Source organism: Musca domestica, unplaced genomic scaffold (genome assembly GCF_030504385.1).
Source record: "Musca domestica strain aabys unplaced genomic scaffold, Musca_domestica.polishedcontigs.V.1.1 1, whole genome shotgun sequence".
Classification (NCBI taxonomy): domain Eukaryota; kingdom Metazoa; phylum Arthropoda; class Insecta; order Diptera; family Muscidae; genus Musca; species Musca domestica.
The window spans coordinates 14,727,867-14,747,761 of NW_026712114.1; the positions used below are offsets into that span (position 1 = coordinate 14,727,867).

The following is a 19,895-nucleotide window of genomic DNA, read 5'->3' on the forward strand; positions in this document are numbered from 1 at the left end:
ACCTCAGCAGGTGAACCGTGAAGTTTGGTGTATGGTTGTTCAGGTTGTTAAGTGTGGTATACTACCAACAAAAACTGTACCATTGTGTTAAGCAAAGAGTTAAGTAAGATTTCTAAAATTCGAATGTACGGTTAAAATGCATGTCAAATGTTTAGAAATTATATGTCTTCTACAGCGCACTAAACTAAACTCTATCTAAACTCTATATCATATACAAGCCTGAAAATTGGAATGATGGTGACTTACATGCAATACAGATCTGGCTCTTAAAATGTTGTATCTTACCTGGAAAGATAAAAGAAAATGAATGATTAGAAAAATCAACGTAGTACTCAAAATAGAAATATAGTAATTCAATTAACATCGGATTTGGAACCATTCAATAGCACGCTGCCATTATCAGAACAAATTAAAAATTAACTCGATATATAAAATATTTTTAAGCCCCCTTCAATATTTGGATGAAATAATCTTCAAATGTTAAATTAAATTTACATTACTAGAAATCAATTCAAATTTCATGATTTTTTTTTTTTTTTTGAAAACTTTCCTACTGCTGTTATGAAGTTGCGATATAAAAGCAGAGAGTTTTGTTAATTCTAGTAGGAAATGGTTTTAAAACGAAAAAAATATATTTAATGAGTGATCGATAAGAGCTCAAAATATTTATACCCTACAACACTATGTGTTGGGGTATTATAAGTTTGATTGGGCCATAAATTATGTAACACCTCGAAATATTGGTTTCCTACATAGGCAAGTATATATGGATCTTCCTATCTCGCCGAGCTGAGTCGATCTAGCTATGTATGTCCGTCCGTCCGTCTGTCCATGTTAATTTTGAATCACTCTACAGGTCGCAATGACGGTCCGATCTTCACGGAATGTAAAATGTAGGTGGGGTTAAGGTCAGAATAGAACCCTATTTCTTTTGGAGATGATCGCATAATATTTAGGGGATGAAATGGATCAAAAACTGAAAAATTTCTTGATTTCGCAGTTGCTCTACAGGTACAACTATAGACCAATCGAAGCGAAAGTCAGCATGGGGCCAGAGCTTTGGGCTGGGCAAAAGCCTTCCAATTTTGGTGGTCATCGGGTAATATATAGTGGGTGAAATAGACTATAACATTTGCATTAAATAAAACTCAAATTTTTCATTAGACTGCGAATTTTTTTAATCCCTGCGAAATCACAAACAGACGAACAGGTCAATTCTGACCGTTACGTAGATGCCGATAGTAAATATATCGGATATATATATGTATATGCAAAGGAAGGGGATGTTAGCTAGAATGCTTATATCTCAAGAATGGCTGGACCGATTTTGACAAATTTTGTCTATTCAGAATGCCATCTTGGCTTAAAAGTATAGGCCCCATATAACAGTATCTTCGGATATTCAGAATTTTGATTATTTTTGCCTCATTTTTCCATGGATTTGTCTAAAAGTTGGTATTTGTAGATAATAATGGGTTCTAGCTCCGAGGACTGAACATTGAAAATTTAGGTCCATGCTTTCATATAGCGCACACATAACGATATCCTCGGTATTTTGATAATTCTAGTCAGGAAATTGTTTCAAATTTGCCATTAAAAAAGATTTGGTAGATGAAAATCCTTGAATTGTAAAATTGTCTGTGGAGGTTCCCGTTTTGATATGGCCCCCACACAATGTCATCACCCACTGTATGGTCTTTTGAAAAGTTCAAACAACATTGTCCAAACGGTCTTACTGGTATTTGTAGTTTAAATAGGAACACGTTTGAGGTCAGATACTTTTTTTATAAAAATGTTTTCAAAGGTGGAGGGTTTTAAAAGTTCGGCCCGGCCGATCGTAATGTTTTTTTTATACCCTACACCACAAGGTGGTCAGGGTATTATGTATTTGTGCATTTGTTTGTAACAGGCAACAGGAAACGAGATAGACCCATAGTTCCTCTTGATGATCTGCATAGAATCACTTTCTGAGTTTATTTATGCATGTCAGTCCGTCCGTCCGTCCGTCCGTCTGTCCATGTATTCTTATTATCCGATTGAGATGAAATTTTGCAAACAACATATGTTTGGCCCAAGGACTAACCCTATTGAAATTGGAGATAATCGGAAAAAAGGTAGATATAGCTCCCATATATATCTTCGTCCGATTTGCCTTATATTGTGCACCAAACGTGTAATATCAGCCCGAATAGTATGGAATTTTGCAAATACAACCAAATTAGGCCTGAAAATAAGTATGCCAAATTTTATCGAAATCGGTTCAGATATAGCTATAGCTCCCATATATATTGTTCATCCGATTTGTTATTTTTGTCCTCCGCAGCCGCACTCTGTAACAACAATATTTGGGGAAATATATCAAATACAGCTCAGAAATATCTTTGCCAAATTTTATCGAGATCGGTTCAGATTTGGATATAGTTCCCATAAATATTTTTATCCGATTTCAAATTAATTTCGCACCAAATGGGCAATACAAGTCCGAATTTAAAAGATACAAATGCTTCGGCATATTTAGTCCTTTGAATTTTAAATTATAATTATAATCATAGCGTGTATGATTGAATTCTCCCAAAAAAAAAAAACTATTAATTATTAAGTGGAACTCAATTAAATTAGCAAAGTGGTGTAGGGTATCATAAAATCGGCCGCGCCCGACTTTAGGACTTTCTTTACTGGTTTTTTAATTGTTAAGAGGTAAATATTGCATGCTTCACTTCTCTATAAGAAATTTGGATGGAGTGAGAATATTGTTCCATCGTCAAAATCACCTGTTTCCCCATTGGGCATCATGTCAGGTACACAGTCGGATGGACAACCCTAAACGGAATTCAATATGTTAAAAGAATTTCGCCTAAAGAGACATATTTTTTTCAAACCTATATGTATTCTCTCTAGCCATAAGGCTGAGTGTATAATTACTGACCTCTGTTCAAAGTCCGGAAGAAGTTTCGTATCCCAAATCAACACGATATTTTGAGATATTTTAGTAATATTCCGTAATATAATATTATTAACACCCTATCAAACCCCCTAACAAGGCCCTTTGCCTTCTAAGACATCTCCTCGTCCATGTCACTGTTCACAAATAATAATTTTAAGTTTTCCTATGAATTAACCAAACAACTGACATCATTGAAAACTTTACACAATGACAAAATATTTACGACCACTACTTGACAGCAAAGACCAAGTTGTTGTCTCTGGTGCTTTGGCACTGCTACTTCATATTTTGCTTCTTCTTCTTCTTGCTTTTCTTATACGAATATATCAAGTCTTGCTAATTTGAATCAACCTTCCTGTCATTATGCACTTTAACAACAAATATCCTTATTTGACAAGTAACAGCCGGGTGCAGATGAAGAAGCATTCGAAATATGATGGTGATAATGACCGTTTTCGGATGGTGGAGGAAGGACGGAACAGTGGGATGGTGATGTGACGCAGTTGTCTTTGTGAAAAAGAGGAGAAGAATATTCAAACATTTTATCTTGTAATAATAATGCTAATGCCAATGCTTGCTGGCTTGCCAACCATCCAGTTAGCTAGCCAGTTTTCCTCGTTGGCTGTCTTTATTTTCAGTACGTTCTTCTCTTGATTCTTGGAAAACAACTTTTGTTTGGATTTCTTAAGAATATAACTCCATCGCCCCACCCCGCTACACCACCACTATCACTACAACCACATTGTCTTCAGCTCTTCATATGGTAAAAGGCCAAAAGATTTGTACCACATTTAAGGTCCCAATGACTTGCATGAGAGTTTCGAGGAACAATTGAAAATGTTGTGAGCACTGCAAGTGTCATTGTTTGTGTTGGACGAAGGCAAAGTAAAGTGTGTGTGTGTGTGTGTGTCTCTCTCTCCCCTTCTCTCTATGTGTGTTTGTGTAAATGTAAGTGCCGGTCTTTATGAGTGACTAAAGTTTCTATTGAAAGTATGACATGTTATTAGTCTTGAATGTTTCCTGACTCCCATGAAAATTCCTTAAATTCAAATTCATATGCGGATATCCTTGAAAGTAGCAGAAGCTAGCTAAAAACCAGCACCACGACAACAATGAATGCAGCATGTCTGAATGCTGGCGAAAAGGGGTAAAGGGGAAAGTGTGTCTATGTGTGAGCGGGTTCTAAGTAAAAGCGAATATAGAACATTGTTGTTTTATGCATTACATTCATTTACATACATATGAATGTATGTGTGCGTACATACGAGAATAACAGACTGAATATTAGTTTAGGTTAAGTCGAATATTGTACGCCCTCCAAAATACAGATGCAAGCAATAGTTCCGATCATCGTTTGCACTATATTTTATAGCGAGCATTAGAAAATCAATTTTAATATTTACATACATTTTAGGTCAGGAGTGACGATGGACGATATTGGCTCACTCATTCTGATACATCTTCCAGAAAAAAATCATACATGTAGCCCATATCAGATACCCGAGTAGCCAAGTTTGATCTCTGGCTTAGGTCAAACGACATTGGCCGCACCTCTCACCCCTCTTGGTACCTCGTTCTCAAAGAATTTATTTTATATCCTCCACCTTTCTATGGAGGGTATACAGGGTTGTCCATATTCGACGGACCCATCTGACAACGCCATAACTTTAGACAGGGATGTCACATCGCTTAATGACATACCGCTTTTGAAGCGTCAGTCCAAGCTGATTTTTGCCATGAACCAATACACGCCACGCGAGCGCTCTGAAATAGTTGAAATTTACAAGAAGTCAATTGTCAAAACTCCACGTGCTTTTAAAAACTTTAAAAAATGTGAGAAGTGCGCCTTCTACGAAAAATTTTCGACTGGTAAGCCTCTTTCTAATCCGAAGAGGCCATATAAAAGTCGACCAAGGCGTACGACCCAGTGTTGAGAGGTCCCCAAGAACATCCCAAAAACGCCGTTCTCAGCAGTTGGGCATGGCTCGGACCACTTTACAACGGATTATTCGCATTGGTTTGCATTTGTTTCCGTACAAAATTCAATTGACTCAAAGAATGTTGCCTGCGGACAAGCCTCGTCGATTGGAATGGGCCCAAAGGTCCGTCGAATATGGGCTACCCTGTATTAACTTCGTCATTCTGTTTGTAACTCCTCGAAATACTCATGTCAGACCTAACAAAGTATATATATTCTTGATCAGCGTAAAATTCCAAGTCTATTTAGCGATGTCCGTCTGTCTGTCGTTGTAATCACGTCATATTTCGAACGAATTGAGATAGAAGGCTAACATTTTGCATAAATGTAAATTTTTTAGTCGGCAAGTTAATTTCGTAAATGGGTCATGTCGGTTCAGTATTTTCATTTCAAATTTCGTATTTGAAGTTCGTAATGGGTAGTACCCATTATCCTATGATCAAAAATTTTTATATGCAGGTTTACGTCTTCGTATAGCCCCCATATAACGGTAGATCCCGATATTCGGTATTTGGATGATTTTAACGACATTATTCACCAAATTATTTTAAATTTGAAGTTCGTAAAGGGTACTACAGCCTATGTCAAAAAAATTCGTAAGCAGGTCCACGTCTTCTTATAGTCTCCATATAATAGATTTCATTTAAGTGATAGTTTCCGGAAGTTTTTCGAAATTTTTAAGTTTCTATCCAAATGGTGGAGGGTATTAAAAGTTCGGCCCGGTCTAACTTAGTTCCTTTTTTATTTATTTTTCAATCATATGTCTCTTGATTTACTGAATTATTTTCTAGTTTTCTTCAAAGTTATACTGCATTACAGCGAAGTACACAGATATACATTTCGAACCCATATATCCCATACAATAAGGCCAAAATTCCCCTCATCGAAATAAATGTTTTAGATACGTTTGGAGAGATCTAGTAATGTTCCTCCGTCATTCTATGTACTTGTAATGACGCACAAAATTTCGTTCAATATTCATACGTCGTTAGGTAGAACACGGAGTTGGGAAAAATCGAATTACTCCTTCCGGTAAGTCAATTTAAGTTACATTTTTGGACATTCAAAAAATATTGGGATGTGTGAAATTTGAAGACAAATGGGAGGTACATGAGGTAGTGGGCCATTTTCACACAGACAAAAATATTAGGCTTTGCTAAGTTTGCACAAAACCGAATGATGATTTCTTGTTCTATGAGGCAAATTATTCGTTCGAGAGTTATCGTTCGCACAATGCAGACATACATACGGACGGACGGACACCCTAGATCGACTTCACATATTTTGAAACGGATTTGGTTTAGAGAGCACATTTTGGTCGTATCAAATGATATATTCCCTATATAGCCCTCTGTATGGCTGAGGGTATAAAACAATCTAAAATTCGAGGAAACGGCTAGAGGGTGAGATGAAAAAAGTGCAACCAATTTCAGACTGCTGTCATTTCTAAGCCACTCGTCCGACAGCTGTTAAAATTATTCCAGTGACAGCTCATTATATTGTTTACAAGCGTACAAAAGCAATTTGGTGAGAATTTTCCAGAAAAAAAGTTATTCGTGATAGAATTCAAGCGTGATAGTGTGATTTCTTTATATTTGGTTGGAAAACCACAAGTGGCTATCGTTAGTGCACTCCGGCATCTAAATGTGAATAAATCCTCTATGTCTCGTACCATCGCTCGTTACTGGTAGCGAAGCCCGACGTCAAGGAAGTGGACGGAAGAAAACAGCAACATCAGCAGAATGGGTTGGAAAAGTAAAGAAACGACTTGGTCGAAACCCGCGTCGGAGTTGCCGAAAAATGGCTTGTGAGATTAAAATATCGCAATATTCCATTCGGCAAATATTGAAAAATGAGCTCGGGGTAAAGCCATTGAAATTCCAAAAAGTGCAACAACTTACACTTCGACAGAAAGAAAATAGACTCAAAAGAGCTAAAGAGTCGCTTCGCTAGGTCGAAAGTGATGAACTGCCCAATTTGGTTTTCTGAGAAGGCATTCGTTGTCCAGCAGTTTGTAAACAAACAAAATGATCGTGTTTGTGCACCTTCGGTTGGCCACCAGAACACAAGCGCCGACCATGGTGATGGTGTGGACCGCCATAACAGGCGATGGACGCTCTCCGCTTGTATTAATCGACTGTGGCATCTGAATAAATGCAGAGTATTATCGCGAAAATATTCTGGAGGGTGTCTTAAAACCTTGGGCACGCAAACATTTTGGCCGCAGACATTCCAACAGGACATTTCAACAGGACTCAGCACCATTTCCAGCGCAAAATGACCACCAAAATCTCCGGATTTCAATCCGTTAGACTACAGGGTTGTCCATATTCGATGGACCCATCTGGCAACGCCATAACTTTTGACAGAGATGTCACATCGCTTAATGGCATACCGCACACACATCACATCGCTTAATTTTCGACTGATAAGGCTCTTTCTAATCCGAAGAGGCCATATAAAAGTCGACCAAGGCGATCGGCCGAGAATATCGCTGCCGTACGAGCCAGTGTTGAGAGGTCCCCAAGAACATCCCAAAAACGCCGTTCTCAGCAGTTGGGCATGGCTCGGTCCACTTTACAACGGATTATTCGCATTGATTTGCATTTGTTCCTGTACAAAATTCAATTGACGCAAAGAATGTTGCCTGCGGACAAGCCTCGTCGATTGGAATGGGACCATAGGGCCCAAAGGTCCGTCGAATATGGGCAACCCTGTATTGTATATAGAGTATTTTGGAAAGCAAGGTTGGTTCGAGAAAATACCAAAGTGTCGATCACCTCAAATAAGCGCTGCGCCGGGAATGGACCAAAATACCGCAGAGCAACATTCGGGTAGTGTGTTACGGTTTCATTGGCCGCTTGAAGGCCAAAATTCGTGCCAAAGGTGACAAATTCGAGCAAATCTAAACTTATTCTAATATTTGATGCTATTTCCGACATTTTTTGCTTTCATTTAATAAAATTAAAAAATTTATATAAAATTTTATAAATTTATAGTTATGACATTTGACTTTGTTGCAGTTTTTTTTTATCTCACCCGTATGTTCCTTTTTATGGAAAAATATTTTTGGTTCAATGGTATGACTAACAGATATACTATATAGGGTCTTCGACGAATATATCAGAGAATATAACAAGTGAAAGCGCCATTATTAATTCTTTGTAGAAATATTATGCTGATCAAGAATATGGAGCCTCAGACGAATATTTCGAAGAGTGATAAACAAAGTGACAAAAGTATGGTGTACTTTACCCTATTATTAGAGCTGTTACAATATATAGGCCTATTTATTATTAAAATTTTGTTACGATTTTCATATTTTATAACTACAATATAAATTTATAACAAGAAGTAGCAAACAGAACACCCACTTGATACATCATCCATGATATTGTGAAGGGTACCAAAATACACTGAAAAAATAATACAAATAAAAATCATGACAACAATTATGGGTAAGTTCTGTGATGCGTTCCAAAAATGTTTTAACATTTTAACATGTTTCCATTAATTTCAACAAAATAATTGCAAAAATAAGACATCCGAAATCATATAGAAAATTGAACTCCCAATAATTCCTTAAAGTGCATTGATTTTACATTTAGGACATGAGGAAACATTTGGAATAATAGGCACAACATACACACCTACTTACATATGTTCTAAATTCAAATGCATTTCTAAATTTGTGTATGTGTGCGTATTTCCCAGTGGTACTGTGGTGGTGGTGATGGTGATGGTGCTACATTGGTGTAGTGTCAGTTGACAGTGTACAGGGCCACTTGGTGCAATTGTTGGCAAAGTGAGGCCAGTCAGCCGCAAACGGAAGTCATTTCACAAATGCCAACAATGACAGCGACATCGTCTCCACGTTGTTGCCCCCATTGCCAAGCATTACAAAAGGCAATGGCAACCAACACCAACAACTGCAATGGCAATAATATTTATGTTCATAATGATGTTGCTGCCGTTGTTGTTGCTGCTCCTCCTCGCTCCTGCCTCCATGCATGTTATGATTACAAGAATGCCATTGCAGTCAACATTCCGACAACATTATAACTCTTGGTTTATGAGACTAAAAGAAGCGTATAGCTTCCATTTAACAACGATATCCGCCATGAATTAAAACAAGGTCATTAATCATTAATTTGAAAGGCGGCTCATTTATGGCTGCCTCCTTGGATCTGTATGTTTGTAATATTCTGAGTGGATGGGATTTGTAGTTGTAGTTTCGTTGCGAATTGAAATGGCTGTTTAAACAAGAGATTAAGTAATTCAAGAGCATTTTAAATGTTTTAAAATGGTATGATGGTAATGTTGTATTATTTGAGAAAGTTGGAAACCAATTTACGGACTGCCTTTTATGGAATTAAATTTTTCACATTCCAAAGTTGTTACCATTTGTGGAAAAAAGCAACGAGCAGCGATGGTCAATCTTCGTGTATAATATTTTAACAAGTGTATAATATTTTAACATTTTGATTTTAAATGAATGAGGTAATATTTACTTAGATACACATTTTCAGATTTGCAAAGTGTGCAAAAGAAGAATAAATAAACAAAATGTAGAAATATAATAATAATAAATAAATAAAATAAAATAAAATAGGAAATTTTTAGAAAATGTGTTATTTAATAGTAACTAACATTAAAAACAAACAAAGAAATCAGTAACGATAGAACTAAAGTCGAGCAGGGCCGATTTAATAATGCCCTACACCACTATTCATATAGGGTTGCCCATATTCGACGGACCCATCTGGCAACGCCATAACTTTTGACAGAGATGTCACATCGCTTAATGACATACCGTGTTTGAAGCGTCAGTCCAAACTGATTTTTACCATGAACCAATACACGCCACGCAAGCGCTCTGAAATAGTTGAAATTTACATTCAACAGAAGAAGTCAATTGTGAAAACTCAACGTGCTTTTAAAACATTAAGAAATGTGAGAAGTGCGCCTTCTAAGAACACCATTAAGCGTTTATACGAAAAGTTTTCGACTGGTAAGGCTCTCTCTAATCCGAAGAGGCCATATAAAAGTCGACCAAAGCTATCGGCCGAAATTATCGCTGCCGTACGAACCAGTGTTGAGAGGTTCCCAAGAACATCCCAAAAACGCCGTTCTCAGCAGTTGGGCATGGCTCGGTCCACTTTACAACGGATTATTCGCATTGATTTGCATTTGTTCCCTGCGGACAAGCCTCGTCGATTGGAATGGACATAAAGGGTCATCGAAATGGCCGAAAAAAACATGGGTCCGTCGAATATGGGCAACCCTGTATTAAGCAGTTCAGTTCGTAGCAAATGAATCCTCTTATTAAGACTTTGTATGTGAAGTAGTCATAAAAACTATGATCTTTGTTGAATGTGCATTACGACTTTACAGTGGTTAAAATTTGAAATCGAATGGAACTAATATTTGCGAAGTACAGGGTGAGATAAAAAACTGCAGCAAAGTCAAACGCCATATATTTAATTTTTTTAATGTTATTGAATGAAACAAAAAATGTCGGAAATTGCATCAAATTTTAGAAAAAGATTAGATTTGTTCAAATTAGTCACCTTTGACAAGAATAATGGCCTTCAAACGGCCAATGAAACCGTCACATGCTGCCCGAATGTTGCTCTGCGCTATTTTGACCCATTCCCGGCGAAGCGTTTGCTTGAGGTGATCGACACTTTGGTATTCTTTTGTGTCAACCTTGCTTTCCAAAATACTCCAGACGCAATGGTCCAACGGATCGGTATCCGGAGATTTTGGTGGCCATTGCAAGCTGAAAATGAAGCGAGGAACTCCATTTTTTAACCATTCTTGGGTGGCGCGTGCTGAGAGCGATGGTGCTGACTCCTGGTGGAATGTCCAAGGTCTGCGGCCAAAGTGTTTACGTGCCCAAGGCTTTAATACGCCCTCCAGAATATTTCCACCATAATATTTGACATTTATTCTGATGCCACGGTCGATTTATACGAACGGAGAGCGACTATCGGCCGGCGCTTGAGTTCTGGTGGCCAACCAAAGGCGCACATTTTCCGCTGACCTCTTTAGCATGTAAACACAATCATTTTGATTGATTACAAACTGCTGGACAACGAAAGTTTTCTCATTGGAGAAAACCAAATTCGGGAGTTTACCACTTTCGGCGCAGCGAAGCAACTCTTTAGCTCTTTTGAGTCTATTTTCTTTCTGTTGAGGTGTAAGTTCTTGCACTTTTTGGAATTTCAATGGCTTTACCCCGAGCTAATTTTTCAATATTTGCCGAATGGAATATTGCGATATGTTCAGCTTACGAGCCCTTTGTCGGCAACTGCGAAGCGGTTTTCGAACCATTTCTACTGATGTTGCTGTTTTCTTCCGTCCACTTGCTTGACGTTGGGCTTCGCTACCAGTATCACGGTAACGAGTGATATTACGAGACACATTCACATTTAAATGCTGAAGTGCCCTAACAATAGCCGCTTTTGGTTTTCCAGGCATATATAAAGAAATCACGTTTTAATTCCATCTCGAATAATTTTTTTTCTGGAAAATTCTCACCAAAATGATTTTACACGCATTTGAAGCGACAAGAAAGTCCTTTTGACAAAATCTATAGTTTTTTAATAAGAAGTCATTAAATTATTTTTTTTACAAAATCTCCGATATTTTTGTTAAGAATTTCCTGAAGAAAATATTTGAGACATTTTTCATGTTTCGTTAGGGAGATTTTGACTTGGACGTGTTTAATTACCAGAAAAACACAACATTAAATTTTCGCTTGTAATGCAAAAATTTCGAATACAATTCCCTTAAAAACTATTATAACCAGTTACATGATTAATTCAAAGACTTATAGCGAAATTTTATGTAAAGTATATCTTCTTTGACATCCATAACGAGATTTTATGCTACTTCAGACATAAAGGGAAAAAAGGCGTAGGAAAAATTAATCAAAAAACAAAACCAGTAAAGAAAGTCCTAAAGTCGGGCGGGGCCGATTTTATGATACCCTACACCACTTTGCTAATTTAGTTGAGCTCAACATAACAATTAAAAGTTTTTATGGGAGAATTCAATCATACACCATATGATTATAATTATAATTTAAAATTCAAAGGACTAAATATGCCGAAGCATTTGTATCTTTTAAATTCGGACTTGTATTGCCCATTTGGTGCAAAATTCATTTTAAATCAGATAAAGATATATATGGGAGCTATATCCGATCTCGATAAAATTTAGCAAAGGTATTTCTGAGCTGCATTTGATATATTTCCCCAAATATAGTTGTTAAAGAGTGCATATTACGGCTGCGGAGGACAAAAATGACAAATCGGATAAACAATATATATGGGAGCTATAGCTATATCTGAACCGATTTCGATCAAATTTGGCATATTATTTTCAGGCCCAATTTGGTTGTATGCGCAAAATTCTATACAATTCGGGCTGATATTACACGTTCGGTGCACAATAAAAGGCAAATCGGACGAAGATATATGGAAGATATATCTAATTTTTTACCGATTATCCCCAATTTCAATAGGGTTCGTTCTTGGGCTAAACAAATGTTGTTTGGGAAATTTCATCTCAATCGGATAATAAATGCGGCCTGCACTTTGTTCACAAGAATATAATTGCTAAATTTTATCGAGATCGGTTCAGATTTGGATATAGCTCCCATATATAACTTCGTCCGATTTACCATTTATTGTGCACCAAACGTCTAATATTTGTCCAAATGGGATGGAATTTGGCACATATTTTATTTTATTGAGAACGGTTCAGATTTGGATACAGCTCCCATATATAAAGCTTTATCTGATTTTAAATTAATTGTGCACCAAATGGGCAATACAAGTCCGAATTTAAAAGATACAAATGCTTCGGCATATTTAGTCCTTTGAACTTTTAATTGTTTCGTGGAGCTCTACTAAATTAGCTAAGTGGTGTAGGGTATCAAAAAGTCGGCCCCGCCCGGCTTTAGGACTTACTTTACTGGTTTCCTTATTTTTGTGACATTGGAATTTTATGACAAATAAATTTGTAGAGTATTTTGACTTGCTACCATCCCGTTTAACTATTTAACTATATTTAAAACAAGTAAGCAAATGCTACAGTCGCGCGGGGCCGACCATTTGAACACTACAATATGTTAGAAGCCCCTTTATGTCCAAATCCATTTTGTATTTCCATCAGGGACATTTGCCCAAGATATACGACCTCCGTCGTGCTTTTAGTTGTTGGGGTCCATGTTACAGCTAAATATAATCCAATGATCATACAAAATGCTAGAATTCTTCCCTGTCCTTAACTCTCTTCTCAGGCGTGTCGATTGGCTTCAGTTGTGTGATCAGGATTATTTTTCCGTTTTTGGTCCATTTCAACCCTTAAATATATTGCGGACATCTTTGAAGACAATAGGCCTAGTCCTTCTGTACCTCACCCTACCCTTTTTTACGAGGATCGGACAAGGATTGCAGACTTTATATAATAACCCAAACCTGTGTTGTAAGTTGAAAAAATAATACAAAATATACACTTCAATACTAAGTCAAATTGAAAAAATCGCATGCGATAAAATAGATGAAAAAATAAAAAAATGTCACAAAATACAACAAAATCTATTTTAACATCATTACTGGCATCTTTTAATGCGATTTTTTTAGATTTTGTACTTTTATGCCAAGAGGGCGTTCTGAGTTGACAAAATTTGTCAAAATCCGTCCAGCCATTCTTGAGATATAAGCATTTTAACTAACATCCCCTTCCTTAGTATATATGTATTGTACATATTTCGATATATTTACTATCGGCATCTACGTAACGATCAGGATTGATCTGATCGCCGGGATTAAAAATATTCGCGATTTAATGGAAAATTTGATTTTATTTAACACAAATGTCATGGCCTTTTTCACCCTCTAAATATTAACCGATGACCATCAAAATTGGAAGCCTTCTGCCCAGGTCTAAGCTCTAGCCCCATGCTAACTTCCACTTTGATTGGTCTATAATTGTGACCCATAGAGCAGCTACAAAATCAGGAAATTTTTCAGTTTTTTGTCCATTTCAAACCCTAGATATTATGCGATTCCGTAATAATATTCCGTAAAATTTGACAAGGTAAAATACAGACAATGCCTAATTTTACCATGGCTGCTCGCTTGAGGGTTAATTTTTTTACCAAACTAATTTTCGTGTTATTGCCAATAATACTGGCGAAGACACTATATAATTAAAATGTTAAAAAATGTGGGAGAGGGAGAATCTGGCTTCCTCTTTTTGGGTTACTTAGAAATGTAAATTTTTAAAACGCCAATGCACGTGCCATTAATTTTTAGGTCTCCTTTAATAATCAGCTGGGTATTTCCTATAATTATAAAAAAATCGCATAGTACAATAAAGCCTATATTTCTTGGAGGAAGCAATTAGTTCATTAGTTAGTGCCTATTATGGAACATCAAAAATGAGAAGAGCAAACCACAAACCCTTTACGAAACCCCACAATATTTCTTTTCACTTTTTATTCCATTCACTTCCCAAGATATACCATCAAACTGAAAAGATTAAAATATTCAAGCCAATTAATTTCCAATGAATAATTGATACGAAATATCCATCGATAAATTGTCGTAAATGAATAAAATCTATTTTCAAGAAACCTGAATAAAATATTTGACAGTTTCTTTTTACTTCAGTCTTGTGAAACAATCTATGATGGGTTTTCTAGGCAATGGCATTGAACAACGAACGAACGACCGACCACCATTTGTTGGTTGGTTCGTCGGTTTGCTGGCTTCATTGCTGGCAATTACGTGGGAGATACAATTAATTGCAATAATGTTAAAGTTCATAGTATCAGACCTTCACCGAATAGAATACGGTGGAGATAGGATATGAGTATGTGTGTGTGTGTTACATTGTACGATAGAATCAATTTTCTATTCCTTACTTCATTTACTAGAGAATGTGCCGAGGATGGTTGGTTGGTTGGCTGCCTTGCTTGCTGTAAAGGGCTGTGTCTATCTGTGCTGTCAACGGAATTTTCTAATTAATTGGGATTCACATTTATAACCGAAAATGGCTGCTACATACGACCACAATACACTCGACTAACTGCACAATACACTGAACGGGGGAAATTGAAGCAACAACAATAGCATGTAGTAGTGTAGTGCAGCACATAACGTTACACAGGCACACACGCACAGAGTGTAACACGATGACAATATTCCACAGAGATAGCAAATGTCGAGTCGAAAGAAAATATCTTCCCATTACCATATGGGTTGTAGACGAGCGGATGCAGAAGGAAGTCTTCCGCAAGAAGTATACAGAAGAGCATACGGCAAACTGGCATGCCCACACGTAGATATCTACACATTCGTATGTGTTACAAACACGAACATGAACGTTAATATATGAACTGTGTTGTAAAAGATGCCAACATCTTTATATTGTGTGTATGTTCTCTGACTGAACTAGACTAGACTAGACTAAACAGCAGGAGGGTACTTAAAATAAATTTTAATTTTTTTCAAGAAACTTTCAAATATGTGGTTATGAAAATTAAGTATATGCCATAGTATCGTTTGCAAAATTAGTTCTATTAAAAACGAAGTTCGAGGAAAGTGACTCGAAATAATAACACTGTGCGAAAAACTCAATTTTTACAATAACTACAGGAAAAATCCAATAGGTTATAAAAGTATATGTAATAGATAAATATAGAAGCTACCTGTATCAACGATTAAAATTAATAGTGGGAGCAAGTGCCCCTCCTTTAAATCTGTTGAGAAATTTCCAGATTAAGAATCCGCGGAATCTTTGCAATTTCAGTATACAGGGTGATAAAAAAAAAAACTGCAACCAATTTCAGATTTCTTTCATTTCTTAGCCACACGTCCGACATCGGTTAAAAATATTCTAATGACAGCTCATTTTATTGTTTACAAGCGTTTTGCAGAGGTTTTTTCAAAAAAGATATTCGTGATGGAATTCAAGCATGATAGTATGATTCCTTCATATTTGTCTGGAAAACCACAAGTGGCCATTGTTAGAGCACTCCAGCATTTAAATGTGAATAAATCTTTTGTGTCTCGTACCATAGCTCGTTACCGTGACACTAGTAGCGAAACTCGACGTCAAGGAAGTGGACGGAAGACAACAGCAACATCAGCAGAAATGGTTCGAAAAGTAAGAAGCTACTTGATCGAAACCCGCGTCGCAGTGACCGAAAATGGCTCGTGAGCTGAACACATAGCAATATTCCATTCAGCAAATATTGAAAAATTAGCTCGGGGTAAAGCCATTGAAATTACAAAAAGTGCAAGAACTTACACTGCAACAGAGAAAAAAATAGACTCAAAAGAGCTAAAGAGATGCTTCACTTGGGCGAAAGGGGTGAACTGCCGAATTTGGTTTTCTCCGTCTCTGATGAGAAAACATTCGTTGTCCAGCAATTCGTTATAAACAAAGAGGTCAGCTGAAAATGTGAACCTTCGGATGGCCACCAGAACTCAAGAGCCGGCCATGGTGATTGTGTGGACCGGCATAGCAGCCGATGGTCGCTCTCCGCTTGTATTAATCGACCGCGACATCAGAATTAATGGCGAATATTATCGCAAAAATATTCTGGAGGGTGTATTAAAGGCTTGGGCACTCAAACATTTTGGCCGCAGACTTGGACATTCCAATAGGACTCAGCACCATCGCACTCAGCACGCGCCACCCAACAATGGTGAAAAAATGAAGTTCCTCGCTTCATTTCCAGCTCACAATGGCCACCAAAATCTCCGTATACCAAACCGTTGGACTATTGTGTCTGGAGCATTGTGGAAAGGAAGGTTGGCATTAAAAAATACCAAAATGTCGATCAGCAAGCGCTTCGACGGGAATGGGCCAAAATAACATTCGGGCAGCGTGTGACGGTTTCATTGGCCGTTTGACGGCCATAATTCGTACCAAAGGTGATTAATTTGAACAAATCTAAACTTATTCTAAAATTTGATGCTATTTCCGACATTTTTTGCTTTCATTAAATAACATTTAAAACAAACCAGTAAAGAAAATCTTAAAGTCCGAGCCGACTTTATGATACCCTACATCACTCCACATAACAATTACAAGTTTTTATGGGAGAATTCAATCATACACGCTATGATTATAATTATAATTTAAAGTTCAAAGGACTAAATATGCCGAAGCATTTGTATCTTTTAAATTCGGACTTGTATTGCCCATTTGGTGCACAATTAATTTGAAATCGGATAAATATATAAATGGGAGCTATATCCAAATCGGAACCGATCTTGATAAAATTTGGCAAAGCAATTTCTGAGCTGTATTTAATATATTTCCCTGAATATCTGTGTTACGTAGTGCATATTACGGCTGCGGAGGACAAAAATAACAAATCGGATGAAAAATATATATGGGAGCTATAGCTATATCTGAACCGATTTCGATCAAATTTGGCTTAACTTATTTTCAGGCCTAATTTAGTTGTATGTGCAAAATTCCATACTATTCGGACTGATATTACACGTTTGGTGCACAATAAAAAGCAAATCGGACGAAGATATATAGGGGAGCTATATCTAAAATTTGACCGATTATCTCCAATTTCAACAGGGTTTGTCCTTAGGCCAAACAAATGATTTTTGAAAAATTTCATCTGAATAGGGCAATAAATGCGAACTGTACTTTGTTTACAAAAATACATGCAGATCATCAAAAGGAACTATGGCTCTGTCTCGTTTCCTTTTGTCTGTTACAAACAAATGCACAAAGACATAATACCCTGACCACCTTGTGGTGTTGCAGGTTTTTTATCTCACCCAGTATATGACCGATTCCAATGAAATTGAAAATGTGTGGCGGAATTTGGTTACTATAATAAATTTGACAAATTAATTGGAAATCGCTTAAGATTTGGATATAGCTCCCATATAAAGATTCTGGGCCGATTTCACGCAATTTGACGCAATTTTAATGAAATATGGAAGGTGTAACGGAATTTGGTGTAAAAGTAATTTTTATCTAATTATATTGAAATCGGTTCAGATTGTTGTATGGCTTTATTAAGAGGTATTGTCCCACAACGGCTTTTCAACGGCATTAGGTTAACAGTAAAAAACTACACAACAATTTAACTGAGGATACGATTATTACGGGTAAATATATTGCTACCTCGAATGCTCTAATTGCAGCAGAAAAACAACTCTAACAAGTTTAAGTTACCTTTTATCCTCCTCCACGAAACCAAGTTCACAATTTCAACAATATGTATGAATGTTGCATTTATATTTTTAAACAAATCTATCTATATATATAAAAGAAAATTGTGTTAGTTACTACGCTTATAACTTAAGAACCGCTGGAATGATTTTAACGATTCATACAAATTTGGAATTGTCTCCTTTCCGAAAAGGATAATATAAAAAAAATCGCGTAAATATGTGATATTTTAACATTTTCATTTTGACTTGAAATGTTCAATAGTAATGTTTTATTTTGCATGATTTTTTTCCATTTTGACTTACTTTTTTCTAATGTACTTTTGTAGTGTTTTTTATATTTTATTTTTGAATTCAAATATTAATACCAATTTATTTAATTAACTTGATTTCTTGAGAACTGAAATTGATGTCAGGTGTGACGACGTGTTTTCACTTTGAAGCTGGGGTAGGTTCAGCGGGGGCCAGAGTCGTCACAAAAATTTATTTGTTAGGACATAAAGAGAGAGAGAGAGCGAAGCAAAAATATTTTCTTAAAACGTTATAAATTTATTTCCTTAAATAACACTAAACACTACACTAAACACAATAAAATCACGTTCAGAACGTTTTACGAAGAACACTAAATCACAAAGTTCAGTCGAAATGTTAATAAACGGGTAGCAGTGGTGGCAGCTTGGCACAGCGGCGGCCCGATGAATAGGCGAGCGACGAATAGAGTGGCGGCAGCTTGGCACAGCGGCGGCCCGATGAATAGGCGAGCGACGAATAGGGTGGCGGCGGCTTTGGCACAGCGGCGGCCCGATGAATAGGCGAGCGACGAATAGTAGTGGCGGCAGCTTGGCACAGCGGCGGCCCGATGAATAGGCGAGCGACGAATAGGGTGGCGGCGGCTTTGGCACAGCGGCGGCCCGATGAATAGGCGAGCGACGAATAGTAGTGGCGGCAGCTTGGCACAGCGGCGGCCCGATGAATAGGCGAGCGACGAATAGGGTGGCGGCGGCTTTGGCACAGCGGCGGCCCGATGAATACGTCAGCGGCGAGTAGTAGTGGCGGCAGCTTGGCACAGCGGCGGCCTGATGAATACGCGCACGACGAATCGGGTGGCGGCAGCTTTGGCACAGCAGCAGCCCGATGAGTACGTCAGTCGCCGTCAACGCAGCCCGAAGAATAGGGAGTATTGCTACAACCCTCACTTGACCCTGCGTTCAGTCGCCGTCAACGCAGCCCGAAGAATAGGGAGTATTGCTACAACCCTCACTTGACCCTGCGTTCAGTCGCCGTCAACGCAGCCCGAAGAATAGGGAGTATTGCTACAACCCTCACTTGACCCTGCGTTCAGTCGCCGTCAACGCAGCCCGAAGAATAGGGAGTATTGCTACAACCCTCACTTGACCCTGCGTTCAGTCGCCGTCAACGCAGCCCGAAGAATAGGGAGTATTGCTACAACCCTCACTTGACCCTGCGTTCAGTCCAGTCCAGTCACCACAAATAGTCAAGGCTTATTGTTTGGCTTACTAAGACTCAATTCAACCGAGGTTGCGCGCCTTTTCTTCCTCCCAATCACACTTGACTTACCAGCCATCAACAGAAGACTGATCCCGATTGTGTGAAATGCGTCTCCTTTTATACCTTTTTGGCTGGACAACGATTGTTGTTTTCTCATGACAGCAGCTGATCCCAATCTGACAGTTTTTCGTAGTTCCGCCATTTGCCACCAGGGGTTCCAATGTTGTATTTTAAGTAT

General features: G+C 37.7%; 1 protein-coding gene across 1 annotated transcript in view; it reads right to left on the reverse strand.

The window, feature by feature from the left end:
• The window catches only part of LOC101891633 (uncharacterized), a 267,752-nt gene that overhangs the window by 153,887 nt on the left and 93,970 nt on the right, over positions 1-19,895 (reverse strand). The gene's annotated exons all lie outside the window — the stretch shown is intronic.